This window comes from Pipistrellus kuhlii, unplaced genomic scaffold (assembly GCF_014108245.1).
Source record: "Pipistrellus kuhlii isolate mPipKuh1 unplaced genomic scaffold, mPipKuh1.p scaffold_m20_p_7, whole genome shotgun sequence".
Lineage (NCBI taxonomy): Eukaryota > Metazoa > Chordata > Mammalia > Chiroptera > Vespertilionidae > Pipistrellus > Pipistrellus kuhlii.
This window is the reverse complement of record NW_023425573.1, coordinates 35,799,540-35,820,259: the sequence shown is the minus strand read 5'-3', so window position 1 is coordinate 35,820,259 and position 20,720 is coordinate 35,799,540.

Below are 20,720 nucleotides of genomic sequence, written 5' to 3'. Positions count from 1 at the left end.
AATAACATAGGTTGGTAAACAAATGTTACCGCATGCTGCACGTACAGAAGCAGTTTTTTTCTGCAATTGATAGTATAGGAAAATGGGCAATAATAGCATTTAATTTGCACCAGTAGGTGAGAGCCCGGGATTCTTCATTAGGAGGCTCAATCTGATTTTTGTTTGTGACCGGCATGAACGCTGACCTCTGCCCTTTGAATGATCTTTCCGTCTCCCAGAAAGTTCATGAAAAGGTCATGGAGCGGCACTGACTTCCTCTGGACGTGTCTTTGCTATTGATCTGGGAAAAGACCTTGCTTTGTCCATTCAGTGGTTTTCTTCACTTTATTTTTAATGGAAACCTGGTCAGTAATTATGGAATTTTTTCCACCGGAATTCACACCTGAGTAAGTGCAGAAAGCTACCCTCTTTTCATGCCGGTTATTTAGTCTGTGTTTTACCTTGGCCATAACTCCCAATTAAATGCATTTCTTGAAGCCTTAACAAAGCAAACTGTGGCACTTACTGGTCACAAGTTCAAAGCAGGAGAGAGAAAGGGGGAAAATGGCTTAATGGCTGGAAATAAAAACGCCAGTGAATTTTTCTTATGGATTCCTTCATGTCAAATTCACATCGTGAGTGACTGAGTTTCCCCTTTAGATCATCTTGGCTTGATCGAGGAGCAAAATAAAAATGATTTCTAGTATATTCTTGAAGTGATTCCTTCTTTTGATGCTGCCTGTCAACGTAAAAGGGGTTATGAATCTCCAGAAGCCTGCTCCGGTGCCGCCATCAGCAGTGCAGGCACCGGTTTTCCAATCAGACTGCAGTCACTGGTACAGTCGGAGGGCTTTAAATCTCCACCAGAAAACTACTGCCATTTACGAACAAGGATTGTACTGAAATGGTGAAAAATGCACGTGCGTCATAGTTAGAATGATTGCGGACGAGGGACATAACAATACTTTTCAAGACTGTAAGCAGTGCGTATATTCATATCTCCTGCTATTTATCTTGTAGATATACAGCGCGGGAAGTTCTCAGCTGCTCGCTGTTAGGTTAGCATCGGGAAGGAGAGATCCCGGGTCTGTCACTGCCGTATATCACGGCAGCTGTGCCCTTTGATTACACTGGGGCACCTCCAGTCGTTAATAACAGGGAAAGCTCTTTGTCTGGCAAATGCATCCCGTAATGTCCTTCCTTAACACCTAGGCCTCTTGGTGCCGGAGCAAAGTTAAATTAAAGATGAGGCTTGTTTATTTTACAGCCACGCTTGTAAATAGAGGTGGCCTTTCCCGAGCCATTCAAGAAAATGTGTGTGGTTTTTTTTTCTTGTTCTATGAACTGGAGATGTTTTCATATTTTGGCATTTGCTCAAGGGAGCCCAGTTATTAAGTCTTTCTTGAGCAAACAATATGAGCAGAATGTATTCACGATTTTAATTCCATCATTGTCATACTCATTTGGGTACCAGAGGGTTACAAAACAAGCCATCACCCAAGAATTGCTGTACAGATTAAAAAAAAAACAGTATGTCCATGAAGATTTCTTAAAATGAATAACCGTGAATGGAATTTGCAAAGTAGAATGCTTTCTGATGTGAAAAAAAAATTAACACGCTCAGAGGTGATGCTCACAGAAAGTGCAGCTTTGAAAGGTTGACGTCAGTAACCAGTATTCTAGGCAGTGATGCTTTCCCATGAAAAGTCACCCAAAGTTGGCCAATGGCTAAGGAGCTTGATTCCCTTTAAACTGACTAAAAATGGATTTATAAATACCACCTTCCTTGTGAAGCATTGCAGGTTTTTAAAGGTGAGTATACTAAGCATGCTCTGTCCATTTCATCCCATTTCATTTCTATTGTCAGTAGAATCAGTTAGGACTTTTCACTTCTTGTCTGGAGTATTGACAATAGCCTATTCTGTTGTTTTCTTATCTCTAGTCCAACTTCCCTTAATTTAGAGTTTTTCAAAGTATGAGAATTTTTGTTACTCATTAGTAGGTGGTGAAATCAATTTAGGGTTCCCCGTATGTTTTTTAAAAAGAAGAAAGAGAATAGAATGGAATATTGCAGCACATTGCACAGAATAAGGACAAGTATCTGTGCTTGGAGCACTCTTCTTCAGGTTTGTGTGTCTGCATAGCCTTACTCTCATTGGTTGCAGATGTACTTCTTCTGTAAGTCCTGCTCAAAAAATGTTAAAATCTCTTCTCTAATCTATGTTTCCCAAAATAAAAGATGCTTCTAAGCAATTTGGGCTTTGATCATAAGCTCAGATGGTGAGAAAGGTATTGCCTTTTCTACTCTTTATTCAGTCGATCTAACTGGGAATAGAAAAAATTCTCAGGTTGGGGTCAGTGTCCTTAACACCTGCCTGATGCTTGTAACCTCTTTTTTTTTTTTTTTTTTTTTTTTTTTTTTTTTTTTTTTTTTTTACAAAATTAGAATAGTCCTCAGGCTGAACACTTTCAATTTAAAAAGTAGATAAAATATTATATGCTTCCATTGAGCTTACTTTGAAAGCAAATGGCATCAACTTTCCATATATGTTTGTGATGAAAGCTTATCCTAATATATAAAAACTCAGGGTCCATAATGACCAACTGAAGGCTTGCCCAAACACTGGAAGTCAGTCCTGCCGCCGGTTCAGGTATAGCGACCCAGTACTGACTGCCAAGAAGGCTGTGGATCAGGCCTGGAGAGAGGCCCAGAAAGAGAGGCAGGGTCTGATCCACAGCTTCTGTGGCAGCTGTTGATCAGCCATTGCCTCTCTCTTTCTCTCTGGGCTTCACTAGCAGCTGTGCCTCTGTTTCGCTCTAGGCCTCTGCATGGCTGCTGATCAGCCCTGCCTTTCTGATCATACCCAGAGATAGGCCCAGAGATGCTGACTGGCATAGAAACCGACCCATCAGAACCAAATTATCTGGCAGGGGAGGGCAATTGGGGATGAGATCAGGCTGGTAGGTGTTAGGGGTAAATAGGACCAGCAGGGGAGAGCAGTTAGGGACAAAATCAGGCTGGCAGGAGAAGTTTGTTGGGGGCAAGATCAGGCCAGCAGGGGAGGGCAGTTGGGGACAAAATCAGGCTGGCAGGAGAAGTTTGTTGGGGGCAAGATCAGGCCAGCAGGGGAGGGCAGTTGGGAGTGATATCAGGCTTGCAGGGGAGGGCAATTGGGGGAAACCAGGTCAGCAGGGGAGGGCAGTTAAGAGCAATCAGGCAGGCAGGCAGAGGCACTTAGAGGCAATCAGGCAGACAGGCAGGTGAGTGGTTAGGAGCCAGAATCCCAGATTGCAAGAGGGATGTCCAACTGCCGGTTTAGGCCCCTTGAACAGGCGGACATCCCTCAAGGGGTCTCTGATTGAAGAGTGTGCAGACTGGGCTGAGGGAACCCCCCTCCAGGCATGAAATTCATGCACCGGGCCACTAGTCTATATATATATATATATATATATATATATATATATATATATATATATATATATATATATATATATAAAAGGCTACTATGCAAAGTGTCCCCTCGGGTGTTTGATTGGAGATCAGAAGTTCGATTGCTCACTATGATGTGCACTGACCTCCAAGAGGTGGTATGGAATGAAGGAAGGCCCCAGCTGGCAGCTGGAAGGCCCTGATCACTGGCCAGGTAAAGGGACCCTACCAGTGCATGAATTTCATGCACCAGGCATCTAGTTTTTAAATAATTTAAAGACAAAGGAAATTTAAATATTTAAAGAAAAAATATTAAGGAATTTAGAGTACAGGAGGTGTATTGTTAGGGCAAAAATGTAAACTGGCACATGCAAATTACTAAAGTTTTTATTGAAGATGGGACAACACTATTAATCAATTTTATAAACTACTGCCAGAATAATCTTTCTAAAATAAAATCAAATTCCATTGCCTTTACGTAAAATTCGTGTGTGCACAGGATGTGACAACTGCCTCCTTTTCAGCTTGTCCAAGGGTCTTAAGGTCAACTGCTGTACAGAGGAGGGATTAGGATTCAAAGCCAAGGCTATCTGTCCCCGAGCCTGCCCCCAGCCCACAAACTGCTTTCCAAGGATGAATCAATTGCCTTTCTACTCTCGAAGGAGAGTGGGGTTGGCATCGAGAGCCCGCTTCCCTTGGCTCTGCCCAGTCAGTCTCAGCTGCACCAGTGTCTGGTGAGAACAGTCTCACTTCTTGGCCATCACAGTTCTGCCTCCCAGGCTTTCCTGGCATTCTGCCTTCCTAGCTCCTAGCCCTAAGTATTTCCCCAAATTTGATTGTGCCCCACAGGTCTGACCACAGGCTGTTTTAACTGCCAGGTTCATGAGAGCAGCATCATTCCTGGTTAAGAGCAGACTCTACTGCCAGACTGTGTGCCTGTGAAACTCAGTTGGTTGAGTTACCTAACCTCTCTGTGTCTCTTTTAGAATAAGTTTTAAAAGTGTCTAGAATTATGCCTCACACATAGTGAATATGATGGGTGTTTATTAAATGAAGTGCCAACTCTCTGGATCATTTTGCTCAGCTGAGTCCCATTAACTCCTCACTTTTTTTTTTTTTAGATGCCCAGAGGGACTGTCATCCACTGAAATATCTTTGTCAGCACACTGACTATCTTCTAATATGTTATAATTTTTTTTCATGCTTAAACAATCCCTGTTTGGGGTCTGGTACTGTGCTACATGCAACGGGACAAGAACAGGTGAATAATGCAGACTTTGTTCTCAAGGAGCTTAAAGTTGATCAAAAAGAAACACAAGACACACAGTATCTTCTCTGCCCTGTGGCATGCTGGGAGTCCGCAGTGAAGGGAAAACAAGTTTGGGCATGTGGGATAGTGTAGGCACTGAAAAGGCTATGAGAGGTTACAGGCTGGCCCTTTCCTGGGAGAAGTCAGCATTGTAATCTGCCCAATGTTAGAGGCATGGCAAACTCAGATTTGATCTTGGCAGGGTCACTGTCCACCAGTCTGAGCTAAAGAGGGGGGTTTAGGTAAGATGCTTTAGGGTGCATCACAGAGTTCTACTGAGGTCAGGAAAAGGTCAATGTTCACCCAACATCCTTCCTGCCTACAGGTTAGTGTGATGATTAATTTTATGTGTCAACTTGACAGGACCACAAGATGCCTAGATAGCTGGTTAAACATTATTCTGAATGTGTCTGTGAAGGTGTTTCCAGTAGATATTGGCATTTCATTGGAAAACTGAGTAAAGCAGATTTCCCTCCTTAATATGGATGGGCCTCATCCAACCCCTTGAGGAACTGAATAAATCAAAAAAAGGGGGGAAAGGGAGAATTCATCCTCTCTGCCTGACTGTTGAATTGGGGCATCAGCCTTCTGCATTCAGACATGGACTTACACCATTGGCCTCCTTTAGACTCAGGCCTTTAGATTCAGATAAGAACTTACACCATCAGTTCTGGTTCTCAGGCCTTTGGGCTCAAATCAGAACCATATCATTGACTTTCCTGAGCTTCCAGCTTGCAGAAGGCAGATGGTGGGGCTTCATAATTGTGAGTCAATTCCTTATAATAAATCTTTTAATATACATTTATCTGTCTCCTATTGGTCCTGTGATCTGGGGAACCCTGATCAATACAATTAGTGTTCTGCCTGCTTGGTGCCCCTGCTGTAGTGAAGACAATGGCAGGAATTAGGAAAAGGTTGAGGATCAGTCAGCATCAACCCCGGGCTGTGATCTTTGCAAAAACCCTGAGGAGAAACCAATACCAAAGCAGAAGGCCAATCAGAGGACCAGCCACCAACAATGGGATTTGAGTGAAGAGGCTGAATCTCTCACTCTGAGTCCTAACAAGATTTGGCCTGCTAACTGTTACTGGCTCACAGTCCCACCTGCCTCCAGATATGAAGAAGAACTGGTTCTTAATTATCCTCAGTGTGGTCAAGCTGAGGAAGCACAGAGCAAGTAAGGGCCTTTGTGGTTCTATCAAGGAGAAGCAATGTGCTCCCAACTAGGATGCATGATAGAATTCTAGATGAGGGCAATATAAGCTTTCCAAACCCAAAGGTCTACATGTTGTAGCAAAGACTCTTCATTGGGGCTGATCACAGAGAGAGAGAGAGAGCTAGGCCTTGTAAGATGTAAGTATTGGTATGATTTCATACATGGAAATGGAACAGGAATGTAAATCCTGTGGATGGAAAGGAGGAAGCAAGGACAGAAGTGAGGAAATACAAGATGAGAGTGAGACATATTTAGAAGACTTTAAGTTCTGGCACTGGGGGAAAAGGGCAATAAAATTGGCTCTGTCTCTAGAATAATCACATTAATGGTCTCCTTCTGGGAAATCTCTAGGAAAATTCATTGCTTAAGAATCTCCTTTCACCACTGACCTGCTGGTGAGTCAATAATTGAGACTTGGGGTGTAAATGGTCTCCAGTAGGGAGAAGGTGGTGCATTAGTGGTGGGCACGCCTATTGGACCCTGTGAGGAAGAATTCTACTTTGAAAGGCCATTACCCCACCATCCCTCTATGACAGTTAGTTAATCCCTGATCCCAAGAGCAGCAACCACTAGATTCTAGAGCTCTATTTCAGTCAAGCATGGGGGTTGCATTGCTATGATGCCTAAGATCCCTCTGAGACAGCATCTAGGACTCTTTTCAATGCTTTCTCATGCTGATAACATCACCTTCCAGTACTTAAATGAGTTAGAAATAGTTTGGTTTAAGAACAGCAGTTACTACCTTTCCATTTCACCATAGAATATTAGTATTAGCTACCTTGGGAATGAATTATAAATCATTGCAATAACTGTGTATTGCATACTTACTGTGAAGGCAATGTGCCAGAGAGCATGAGATATAAATGAGTATGGTGCAGCAGTTCCTTACCTCAAGGAACTCATAACCCAGTGAGAGTAATACTTAAACACACAAGTAGGGGAGCAATGTCATGAAATAGTTGAGAGGGTGGACTCTAGAAGGTTGCCTAGTGGTAAATGTTTAACAATTGGTGATTTGGAACAAAATGAGGGCTGCACTGATTTATAGCTCATGCTCATTTCCACATTTCAGTTTGGCTGGATTATGGGTTATGTATATATTTAGAACCATGGAGATTTCCTGCTTAAGAATGTCATGGGGGGCCTGGAATGTCAGAAAAAGAACAGATTTAACCTTAAGGGGCAGTAGAGAGCCCCTGGCTCTTTAGATGCAGAAGAGTGACACAAAGCTTGAGATTCCTAACAAAACTCTAAAGTCAGGTGTCAGGAATGTTCACATGAAGTGAAGTGATTACTGCGAACTACCATCAGGGAACACATGCTTATTCTATCACTAAAAACAAATGCTGACCAGCTCCAGCCAAGTATGACACACAATAAAAGAACATCCATGCTGGCTCTCGGGTGCCATTTCATGTTTGGTTCTCCACCTGGAAACACAATTGGGCCAATGGAAGTTTTCAAATGGTATGTCCTCTGTAGTCTTGAACTCACATCCATACAATTTCATACCTGGCGGATGCTACAGAGATATATGATCTCACTGAGTGGGGTCTGCAGTTCACAGAATCACTAATACAAAATAAATGGCTGACCTTTAGAAGTGACTAGCAAATAGAACTTCCTCAAATATTATAGGGTAGGAGAAGAGCATTACTTTCTACAGAGCCGAGTGAGAGGACAATTGCTCAGAAGGTATTATGTTCCAGAATGTCACCTCTTTAGAAAAACACTTTATTTCAAAATGGTTCATTTGCTCTGAATCTAATTTTTATCATTTAAATATTTGATTTATAAACAATATTCAAAGAGCCACATTTAACAGTTTACAACTTGCCCCAAATCACACTTTTTTAAAAAATAGCTATACCATTTGTGCGTTGCTTAGCAGTTTAAAAAGTACACTTATGTATATTGTCTCAGTTCAAACTCACAGCAGCCCTGTGAGATGGAAATCATAGATAGGGTTTTAAGGTTGGAAGGGACTTGTGAGATCAAGCTAAAGAACCTCATTCTTTATTAATTTATTCAACAAATACTTGTTATGTATATTTGACAGAAACTGTGCCAGAACTACCCGTGGTGAAGAAGAGGGAGGAGGTTCCTGTTCTCAGGAAATTTACATTCTCAATGAGAGGCAGACAATAAACAAATAAATAAATTATCGAGATAATTGAAGCTTGTGGTATGTGCTCTGAAGGGAATGAAAAGGGTTCTGTGATACAGAGGATCTGCGTGGAAATTGTACTTTAGATGTCAGTGTTAGGAGGTGACATTTGAACCGATGCTCGAACAAGAAGGAGGCAGTCACTGAAGACCTTGGGGCAGAGCATTCCAGACAGAGAACCGCAAGTGCAAAGGCCAGCCTTGCACTAAACGAGCTCATGGAAACAAAAGGGGCCAGTGTAGTAGCTCAAAGTGAGCAAAGGGGGGAAGAGGAAGCAGAAGACATCGACAAGAAACCAATCCTGGGGAGTTTGGATTTCATCCCAAGCCATGGAAGGATTTTAGGCAGTGGAGAGATATGTAGTTGATGGGGCTAGAATAGACTTGCAGAGGTGACAGAAATGTAGGCAGGGAGACCAATCAGGAAACTGGAGCCCAGACAGAGAAAAACTCAACCTAGTTGGTGGCAAAATCAGCTCCAGGACCCACGTTTTCTGTTTCAAGGTCCAGAGTTCTTGTCAATTTGCAAAGGAAATGTTCTTGGAACTTCTGTTACTGTTTAAACAGGAATATCTGGAAAGTTTATCATCTTACAAGTCTTCAGAAAAAAATATGGAAAGCCTTTCATTGTGTGTATATTAGAAAAATTGAGAAAGGTCTTTAAGTCTTTGAGTAGCCCATAATGCACTTCAACAAGCACATACTGCAAAGTCATCAGATTCCTGGGTGTGGTAAGACACCTGCTGTCTACTTAATCTCCATTCTTTTCCTTTCTGCTTGCTCACAGATCCCTTAGTTTGTTCATAATGGCATTGTGTCCAGACAACCCCTTTGTTTCTCGTCTCCTTTGCAATTAAGAATAATCTAGTTTTGACCAAGTAGAATTTTGCTGAGGATTTCTGGGAGAGTTTTCTTTTCCTGATAAAGACTCCACTTCTTCCCACATCTCTTCATTTTCTCCTTCTTATGTGAAACCATAAGGATGAAGCCACTGGTTAAGATGGCAGAGCAAGAACCTGGAAGGAGCCTAGTCCTTCATGATTTAAAAGTCACTGCACCAACTCTGCATATATTACTCAGGAACTTTATGGCATGTGAGAAAATACTGGTTATGCCACTGTCTTTGTATTTTTCTAAATGCAACTGAACACATCTGAACTAATCCATTGGCCTGGAAGGAGAAAGAGATAAATTAAAATACAGTGTCTATAGTCCAATGTAAATAGCTCATGAAAATATGAGATAGGACATTAACTAAGTATGAGAGTCAAGCAAAGTAAGAATTGAGGATTTTTCTAAACAAAAGAAGTATTTTTCTAAATGAAGAAATATAGTACCTTTTTCAGGAGGAACTAAGCCACCAGCTTTTACAATAAAATTTCCCACCCAGGTGGACTAAAAAATCACAAAGACTTGGGACCGTGGGCATTTCAATTATAGGGGGTTGGATTAACCTGCAGTCAATCAGCTGCAAATTAACTTGAAGTCTAGGCAAGCTGCAGTCTCTATTGGGCAGCAGGTTGTGACTCTCTCTAAGGTTACAGCTCATGGGACTCTGGTCCCTGTTTTAGGTTCACAGTACATCTTCCTTCCAGGCTTCTCACACCCAAGGGGCTGGGTCTCTGAAGGTCATGCATTCTCAATCTGGACATCCCCATGGCTAATCAGAGTGGATGTAAATGAGTGCTTTCTGGGTTCTTACATTTCATGACTACCTGAAAATGTGGTGTGGCCCCATTTAAGTCTTTTGACAACTTATTCAAAGGCACTTTATGAGTCAAGGAGCAAAGAATGTATTCATGTCCTCATTTTCCCACATCAGAGTTGCTCTTAGAATATGCATTTTCTCTCTTACACATACACACACACTGACATTATACTAAAAACTTGAGGGAAAAGCCCTTTTGTAATGATTACTATGTCATTTCAAGGCCCAGTACAACATAAGTACCATGTGTTACTCCATAAATATTCATTGTATAACTGACTCATGAACTCAGATGAATTCTCCCACCTTCTATTGAAAAAGAAAAACACACAAAAAACAGGTTAACAGATTATTGAGTTTATAGAGTCAAGAGGTTCCCCAGGCTCTTCATCCCCATAGAAGTGCTCCAAATGAATGACCACTGAAGTTCAAGTCTAACCCTGGTCTAAACTGAGAAATCCAAATGGCCTTTATCCATAAAAAAAACATAGAAAAACATTTTCACATTCTAGGCTTCTTGTTCTTGTGTTAACCACCTATCAATCCATCCTTATAGCCCATATTTGTTTGTTCTGCTTTTGTTGTTTTTTTGTTTGTTTGTTTGTTTAATTCTTTTGGCTTACAGAGTATCTGAGAAAATAAAGCATTAGGAAGGTTAAAAAAAATAAAAAAATGCCTGCCTATAATCGTGCTGATGTAACCCTGTGGCCAGACTGATATTCTAAGAGGCCAGGCATGGAGGTGGCTTGGTTGTTTTCTGAGGTGTTAGATGCTGAGTGAGAGGAGCACCTTTGCACGTTTCAGTCATTACAATATCCCCTCGTAAGCGACTTACACTTTGGTATTAAACACATTCTTTGTATGAGACGTGAAAACTCACGTTTGGGGAATATAGTCACCAAGGTCATTTATTTTTCTTTAAAAAATGCACTTTAATATATTTCTTGACATTTCTTGGCTTTTTGTTCAAATGGTGTGGCAGAACACTGGCGTTATGGTTATTATGGTTCTGGGGTGGGGACTGGCAATGATTTTCACGCTCAGGCATGGGGGAGAGAGAGAAGAGACCGGTGAACTTGTATCGGGCAGCAGGAATATATACTTTTCACAGATGCACGGCATCTCAAAAGTTGGGCTTCCCATCACCATTTATATTCCTGAGGAATAGTCGTGTCTCTCGCTCTGCAGCAGAGTTTTGTGACATTTGGATTTACAACGTTCAAGTTGAAGTCTCTAGCCCTTTGCAGTCTGTCAAAAACAGCTTCTTTGTCCATTTATTTTTGTCTTCCACACCCAGTCTGAATATCTTTTGTAAATTTATACTTGACAACCCTCGTATTTCAGGAGCTGGCTTCGGTTTCACAATCTACCTTGCTTGCTCAGTTACATTAGTTGAAACAACAAATTTAATCCACGATGTCAATAGTAAATTATAGCCGAGAAGTAATATATGTCTGACATCATAAAGGTCAAGGCCATGCTAAAAATGCTGCAAATTCTGGAGCCGTTGTGTTTGAGCAAGTGGTGGGCTCTTGCTAAACACCAACATTATGAAAATCAGATTAACACTAAAAGCTGCATTTGGCTAATCTTATTATTTTGGATATCTGTTCTATTTTTTTTTTTTTTCAGATGGAAATTTCCTAAAAGCAGAAAGCTCTTCTACTCTGGACTGCACTGTGAATTTTACTCCCATGGACATTGGCTGTGTAATTATATTTTATATTTGGTGGTGGATAAATAATTAAAATGAGAATTACTTTCCTGAAAAGATTCATTTAGAGCACACGTTTTCTATTACCGTAGCTCTGGAATGGGGGAGGGGACATCGCCTCCTACCTACCTAAACTACCTTGCCATTAAGGTATCTAAATTACCTCGGTGAATTCTGAGCACAGAAGTGGTTGATGAATTGCTTTTGCATAAATGCACTTTCCCTTTGCTAGAATCTAATTTTATGAAACACGTGTGTGTGTGTGAGAGAGAGGCGCGCACACACACACAACACACACTCTCCAAGAGACACATGTATACCCAAGAAACCACCAAACCCTCTCAAGAAGAAAAATTGAAGGCTGGAATTTTCTCTCTATAATGAAGTTGTTTTTTTGTGTGTGTGTGTTTTTTTTTTTTAAAAAAAAACGTTGCCAGTAATATAAGCATCTCTGAGGAAAGCCCAAATGGTTTCATCTCCTGTAAGGAAGAGCAGTTCATGAATCACTCTTTCCTTGCAAAAGTGTTTCATTCCTTTAACTGGTGCTATCAATTGTACTGGCTGATTTTTTTTTTTTTTTTTTTTTTTTTTAAAGAATCAAAATTTGATTCTGGCTTAAACTCATTTATTATAAGAAGGGGTGGGGAACCTTCTGCAGAGTGAACCAAAAAGCCATTCTGTGGATGAAAGAGTCTGAGAATGCCATCCTTTCGTGGTTATAATGTGTTTGAAGGGTTGGATTTGTCATGGGTGGCCCCAGAGACTGGGGAGGCTTCTTACACAGCTGACAGCCCTCGCTTGGCTCAGATGTATTTTCATTTGTTAATTAGGAGCATTTATTTTAGTTTTCACATGCTCTGGCTGCGTGTGTTAGATGTAGGAGAGATGGCAGTATCTGAGCCCAAGATGTTGTGACGAAATAAGGTGATATTAATACTACCTCCCGGCAGTCATGTGCTCTTCTTATCAGTAAGGATGGAGGAAGCGTCTCCAGCTCCCGCTGCGCCCAGTGATACCCAGTGCTCCACAGGGCAGTTTTCTGTGGGAGTGGAGCAATGGCTCTGAAGGTTTGAAGGAGACAAACAGGCTGGGCAAAGAGGAAGTGGCCTCCTGTGGGGTTTGAAGATGCTCAGGTCTCCAGCTTGTCTGCCTCCAACACTGAATGGAATAATGAGTTTGGCCTTGGGCCAGAGGGGAGAGAGCATGGAAGAGTCCCACATTTCTGATCTAGCTTCTCTGTCTCACTTGCAATTGCTTACCACTAGCAAGTTGGAAAAAAAAAAAAAAAAAAAAAAAAAAAAACAACACTGTCCTTTAAACTGACCTTGGCTGTATGAATGCCAAGGTCAAGTTCATGTAGCCCTTCAAAGAAAGTGACTTCTGTAGATGCATACAGGAATAATGTATATGTATATATTTATTTCCAGGGTTTCTTTAATTTGTTAATTGATGCCCATAAATACATCCTAGAGAATATGAAAGATGCCACGCATGCCTGCAAGAACCTTAAAATTACAAATCATAAAAATCCATAGCCCTCTAAGTAGTCTCTGGGCTTATCTAATGCCTTTCTAGGTCACACTGCAGCAAGGGAGGAATGGGACATGGGGACCAGGTTGTGTCACTCGTGCTGGCTTAGTTGCAGTGTCTCACAGTGGCTTTGAGGTACAGGCAGCATCACCAGCATGGACTTTCTCTGACTTGTCCGTCAATGTGAGATGGTTGCTGTGGGTTATGGACCTTGCCTTACATTATCAACCGGTAATTGTGATGTTTGTCCTCATAATCAAAGAGCAAACTGATTTCCTTTCTCTGTTTTTTCGTTACAAAATAAGAGAATAACCTACAAACCAGGTTTTGATCATTTCTGACAGCATTTAGGTTTTTCTTGCTTTACTTTAATCCAAGTTACTGTTGGTTCCTTAGTGAATGAATAAGTGAACTGTAGATGTGCCCACCATGATGGACTTCTCTTTCAGAGGACAGTGACTAGAACCTTGGAAAAATTTGCCGTACTAGCTTGGTTTTAAAGACATGGAATCTTGGCCTTCTGGCAATGTGGCTGCTTCTTTGGCTAAGTGTTGGCAATAACTAACAGTTGTTGAGTGTGTTTCATATCCCAGGCACTGTGCTTGAGCTTCATTTGCTGGATCCTAACTGGTACTCGCAATAGCCCTTTGAGTAGGGATCCTCTCGCAACCCTCATTTTACAAAAGACTGGGACTTAGCCAGGCAAGGTCACCTTTCACAGCTACATACACTGTAGGTTGGTTATTAGCCTCTGAGCTAATTTCCTTTGGGTCAGGTGCCCATCCCTGCTCCAAAATTCCACTATGGACCTACACCTGACTGCCTCCAAAAGCCGAAGTCCCAGCCACCTGATGCGGCCTCGTTCTGGTTTCACATCACAAAGGCTCCTTGCCTCCTGCTGCTTCTCTCAGTCCTAGAGTGACAACTGCACTTTCATTAGAATTTAGAAAGCAGGGGCTTCCTGGGATCACCTCTCCACCCCAAGTCGCCCTGTTCCTGCTGCTCTTGGCAGGAGAACTGGGAGCATGACGGATGATGGCTGACTGCTCCGAGAATAAACAAACTCTTCATTATTCCATCAGCTATTTTCCATTTCCTGCTAAGCCTAACGATTTATTAGCTCTATTTAGGTTAATGTACGGCTGTATTCTTTGACATATTTACTTTTTATTCTCCACATAATGACATGTTTAGGTGTTCAGATCTTCCGTGTGGTGTTTTGAAGACATAATTAGATGAGTTTGAGAGGATGAGTCTCCTGGCTCTGGTGAGACCATCCATAATTCCTCTCTATGGAGCACCTTTTCTCCAGAGGGCTGAGAAGATGACCTCATGGCCACTGTGAAGCAAGCAGAGTTGAAACGCAATGTTGCATAAAGACACGTTTCCACTTGCTTCTCAGTTATCCTACGCTGAAGGCAAACCTGCACTAGATGAGACCCGAGATTCCCTATTTCCAGCATCTACAAGGGAGAGGTTTGTGAAAACCAGAAAAGACGTGTGGTGGCTTCTGTCCGGCTCTTCTGACTATGAAGAAGGACTCTCACTCTTTAAAAGAAAAGGCATCATTTCAATATTGGAATTGGGAGGAGAACACCGAATCCTAAGGGATTCGGGACACTGTAAGGCCATGCAAGAGATGTAGTCGTGGCCTCCTGCTGTCTGTTCTTAAAGACCTCACTGTTCTCTGCACACAGACTGGCTTCTTTCTTTCCTATGCTTGAGGGATTAGAGAACGAGGCAAGGGGAGGAGTGGCAGGAAGCCAAACATGGCCTGAAGATGTGCTTTATTTACTCAGTTCAGTGTTTACACTGAATTTTGAATTTAATTATTTTTTGGCAAAGTCATACAAGAGGTCTGGTGCACAAAATTCATGCACTGGGGGCGGGACTCTCAGGCTGGCCTGTGCCTTTGTAGGGTAGCCTGGGCCTCCCTCTAAGGGTGATCATAGAGCCTTCCCCCTCAATTGATCGATCGCCCCACTTACTGGTAACCTGGGCCTCCCTCTGCAGGGCAATCATGGGGCGATGGCCAGGTCCCCGATCAATTGCATCACACCCATCTTGGCTGGCCTGGCGCCAGTGGGATCATAGCGTGGTCATCTAGAAGGTTATCTGGATGGTCGTTCTGCTGTTCAGTTGTTCAGTTGATTTGCATATCACACTTTTATTATTATATATTGTTGCTAATTTTCACATTTACTTTATTCAGATGATAATATTGGAGTTTGTGACCACCGTACTCTATATATTTTCTGTATTTCTTTGTAACCATTCATAATTTTAACTTTAGTTTTCTATGACTCCTCATGTCCTAGATCCCCATCCAAATGGGCTCTGTAATTTTTTTTTTTAGCTTGACCCTCATTTGATCTGTTTATCTCCATTTACATTCTTGAGAAAGAACCTTCTTATTCCATACCATAAACAGGAAAGTCCAATGTATCCTGGTATGTCTACTGACATGCTTATTTTTAGTGGGAAAGTGCTTTGTAACTTGTACAATGGAGTACACATTTAAGGTGTCCACTATTATTGTTATCATATGTCTATGTTGGGGTCATACAGATTAATCTAACTATCAAAAAAATCTCTTGGCACACATAATGACTTATTGCTTTGGGATTTACCCAAAGATCTTAGCTAAGAAATATAGCAATTAAACTCCAGACCAAATTTTTTTTAAAACTGATGTGATCATACCCATGGTTGTTCTCTAAGTACCTATGTTGGGAAAATTTTCAGATTCAAACAAATGGCTCAGGTTCTTGGTTGGGTGGTATAGTCAGGTATGTATAGTCAAGGCTCCCTGGACTATAGGCAGGAAGAGGTCTTTTAGGAGTACGTGGAAAACAGTTTTATTCTTGGATAATATGAAGCCATCAGTGTTGAAAACTATTGTGTGACCTTTACTTATGTTTACCTATTTAACCTTTCCCTCATCTTTTTTAGACTCACTGTCTCTAATAACATGGTGATTTACCTGTCCCACCCTGCTGAAACCTCTCCTGCCCATCCAGGTGCCAATTAGAAATAAAACACAGAAGACAAAAAAAGAAGAAGAAAAAGCTCTTTCATTTTCTGCAAGCTTTGGCTACTTAGTCTGGTTGTTTCTCTCTCTCAGTGTCTCCTTTTACAAAGAGATAAAGACAACCATTATCAGAAAAGCCAATCTACTAGATTGAAAGAGTTTATAAATATTTAGACTTAACTAATAAAGTAGCAAGTGTTTACAAAGAATATAGTCTCAGAGATCTCATAACTAGAACTAATTAAGTTTGGTAATTAACTTTGGAAAGAACCCAAAAGCAAAGAAAACAATTAGGCAAATGATCTCTCAGTCTAGAAGATGCAAGATTTTGAAAGCCTATGGCTCAGTTGAATGTCTCTTAAACTTTCTGCTAGAAACACTGGCAACAATACAGACTATATACCTTCTCCTGTCTGCTTTGGTCCACTTCATAGGCATGACATGAAGAAAAAGAGATGTGAAAACACATTAAGCAATTAGAAAGAGAAGTGCTATGCATCTCCAAGGTATTATTAGCATTATCCCCATTACCTGTTCTAGCAAGCTTTTTTATACAAGGATGATCTAGTGCCTAGCCAGTGTGGTTCTGTAGCTGAGCATTGACCTATGAACCAGGAGGTCATGATTCCATTCATGGCCAGTGCACATATCCATATTTTGGGCTCAATCCCTAGTAGGGGGAGTGCAGGAGGCAGCCAATTAATGATCCTCATCTTGATGTTTCTTTCCTCTCCCTTCCTCTCTGAAATCAATAAAAATATATTTTTATAAAAGAAAAAAAGGATGCTGTATAATATGACCCATTGGCAAAAAGTCCAATAAGTAGGAACAAATAATAAAAACAAGGCAAACAAAGCAAACAGCAGACCCTTGAGTCAACCCAGGGTTTCCCAGCCAAACATCCTTTGATAGGTCAGGGTTCTGCCCTTGTGAAGGCTGCGGAAGTCTGAGCATGGAGCTGAAGAGCAACACTGCAAAGGGACCAGACCAAATCACTGTGTTCAAAAAGTTGTGTGTATGTGTGTGTAGGGGAGCGGGTGTCAATCAAAGTGTTTTGGTACCCACAAAATGATTCCAAGATTTCTAACATGAGAAGGACTGAGTGTCTGTGGATGTTGAGAACTGTAAGGTGATACTGCCAACTGATCTGTTGCCAATTTTCTGATGGTAATGCCTTTGTGCCATTTTCCTCCTTTCCTCCCTCCCTCCTTTGCTTCCTTCTTTTTTTCTCTGTATCTCCTCTCCTTTCTATCATATCACATTCCTGTCTTAAACTGGTTTTGTCATCTATTAAGATCTAATTTTTACAGGATTTGCTGCCAGGCTGAAGTCTTTACCTAGTTCAGTAGACTGATTGTGTCCCCTCAAAACTTTTATGTTGAAATCTACTCCCCAGCATGATGATACTTGGAGATGGGGCCTTTGGAAGGTGATTAGGTCTCGAAGATGGAGCCCTCATAAAAGGGATATGTGTCCTTATGAAGAAGACCATAGAGAGCTCCCTCATCTCTCCCATCATGTGTGGTTACAGTGAGAAGACAGTGGTCTATGAACCAAGAAGCCAGCTCTCCCCAGACACTTAATCTGCCCGTGTCTTGATCATGAACTTCCTAGCCTTGAGAAATATATAAATGCTTGAATACTTGTTGTTTAAACCCCCCCACTATGTGGAATTTTTGTTACAGCAGCTCAAACTAAGACAGTTCTCGAAAGTAGTGTCTGAGCCAAGAACTTGTGTGGAGGGGGTATCTTTGAAGTTGATTCCAGGGATCAGAGGTGAGAACCAGGGAGCATGAAGCAGAAAGGGAGGAAAAGCTAATCAAAAGTACCTATGGAGTTGGTTCTGGCAGCAGGTAACTGGGGATGAAACTTACCGGGACCATGTGAAGCTATCATCTGCTTATCAGAACTGCTGACAATGAAAAGCATTGACAACAATACACCTTGCATTTGTCCATCAGCTCTCATCCCCACTTGGTTAGGGACTTCCCCAGCTGCTATGTATGTAACTTGAGCAGCTTTCTCCCGGTGTGATTCCTAAGAATCTCAGAACTGGAAGGTGAGCTCTTCGTACTGGTAGCAGAAGTGGCCCATAGGGCCTCTAGGCACATATACTGCTACTGTGGCTGATATCAGAGAGAAGGCCAGCAGGATATGAGGTGATCCCAAGGGATTCTGACATGCTAAGCCTTCCTTATCCTGCTTTTGTGTAATTGGCTTACATTAAACTAATAGAGGAATTGACACTTATTCCTTTTAGATTTCATAATGTTGATTTTTGCCCAGCCATTTTGCCTAGAGCAGCGTTTTTCAACCGCTGGTTGCCGTAGGTGCAGACAAGACAAGACAAGAATTTTATAATTTTTCACTATTTTGTTTACTTAATATTTCATAATAAAGTAATTATAAAATACTTTCTTTGTGTTTATTTGATTCCTATTCAAGAGAATTACTTTATATATAGTCAATATAGGCACAGAGTTAAATTTTTTAACATTTTTTAATGGTGGTGTGCCTCATGATTTTTTTCATGAAACAAGTGTGCCTTTGCCCAAAAAAGGTTGAAAAACACTGGCCTAGAGTATATTTTAAATACTCTGCTTCCTTCGCTAACTATGCCAATCCTAGCCAGTTTGGGCTGGCTGGTTAGGAGGTTTGGAATTTTGGATGTGAAGTCAGCTGGCCTGAAATCAAATCCCAGTCCCATCACCAAATAGCAGTTTGAACTCAGGAAGTGTGTCTTGCATGGCCATGTTAAAATGTGGCATTTAAAAGTTGTCAGCTGTAACCCAAAAGTAAAGGATAGGGCAGAATCCTTTTCTTTCATAAAAAGTTAACCTAAATTTAAGTATAAATTTATAGAATAAACATTTGGAACTGGTTTCTAATGAAGAATTGAAAAATTTTGCAAATAGAGTATCACTTTCTTTATTTTGGAAATGTTAAAAATAAATATTCTGTCTTGTCCTCATTCCCATGAATACATCTTTGCAAGACTGATTTCTCTATTTTATGCATTAAAACACAGAAACAGTTTTAGCATACATTTTCCCCTGTGAGTAGTATTGCTATCCATCTAACCTAGATGAGATAAGTAAACAAGTGAGAAACAAACTCATCCATAACATTAAAATTAAACATTGATACACAAATTGTTCATCAAAAGTGCAAATATAGATGTTTAATAAGAAAATTTATTCCATTTAAAATTGCATGTTATGATTGCAAAATTATAAAAATTATGAGTATAACAGCAATTTTCTCTATTATTCACTTCCACAGATATTTTAATGAACAATATGTATAGTTTTTAAAAATTCAATTTCTTTTTCCTATATTGTTTGTTTTGATATCTATTAAAATGTAATTTAATATAATTAAATCTAATATAATAATATATTATTCAATTTGATATAAAAAAAATCTAATGCCTATTCATTCAAGGGCAAGGGACAGGCCTTGAGGGGGGTCAGAAGGCCAGGGCTGGAGGGGTTTCTGAGTGGGAGTGACCAGGTAGGAGCATTGGGACATAGTGAGTGTAGGGAAGAACTAGTGAAAAAGTGGGCAGAGGTGAAACTGGAAGTATGCAAGCAGGTGCAGAAGGGAGTGTAGGGAGAGGTGTTGGAAAAAAAGAGGGGTTTCTATTTTGTAAGTCTTGTTTTTTATGTGTGTATGTGTGTGTTTTTTACTGGTAATTTATTTTTACTGGTTTTGCAAAAGTTACCAATCTCTTAAAATTTTTATAAAATTTGAACTTTCATAATAGATAGTTTAACACTGTTCTATGCTACTCAAATAATTCACCAACCCATCAAAGAAGGAGACGAATAGCTCCTATGAATCTGACAAATACAACCCTTGTAAGATTTTATCACTTATAAAATAACTGCAATTATAGCACACAAGATAGTGTAAGGCTGAATTACTGCGTATGAATTGTCTTTGAAGATAGGTTAAAAAATAACCACCAGTTTTCACATCCACAGCAATTTCCAGCAATCTCATCCACATGGAGAATATTAGAGGTAGGATGCATCGCCTAAAACACCATCTTTCAAATGATGACTCCTGGGCCATAGGAAGCACCCCCACCCAGAGCAGGCGAGGAGAAGCTGGAGACGGGGGAGGCAGTGCAGGAGCCATGCAGAGCGCCACTCTGGGTCAGCGACATTTTTTATGTTATTTTTCTTGCTGGCTCCCTAACATGGGCAATGTGGCCTGGCAGCTCTAAACTTGGAACAAAGCTGCAATTCATTAGCAAACATTTGGTAATCCTGGAGTGTATCCTGGCACATGATTTAAAAAAAATATAATAATAAAGGGATATATAAAATGCACTCATTTAAAAAAATATTTCCTGAGATATAATCCATATATCATACAGCTTACCATTTAAAATGTATACTTTAATAGTTTTTAGTGCAGTCACAGAGTTGTGCAAGCGTCAACAATCTAAGTTTAGAATATTTTACGCTTTCTTTTTATATAAATGCTAATCATACATGTTTATATATTTACACATACATATGTATATAAATGTACATATATATATATACATATATATATATATATATACACACACACACATATATATATGTAAATGTAAATCTACGGTCCCATTCGAGGACTAAGAGTGC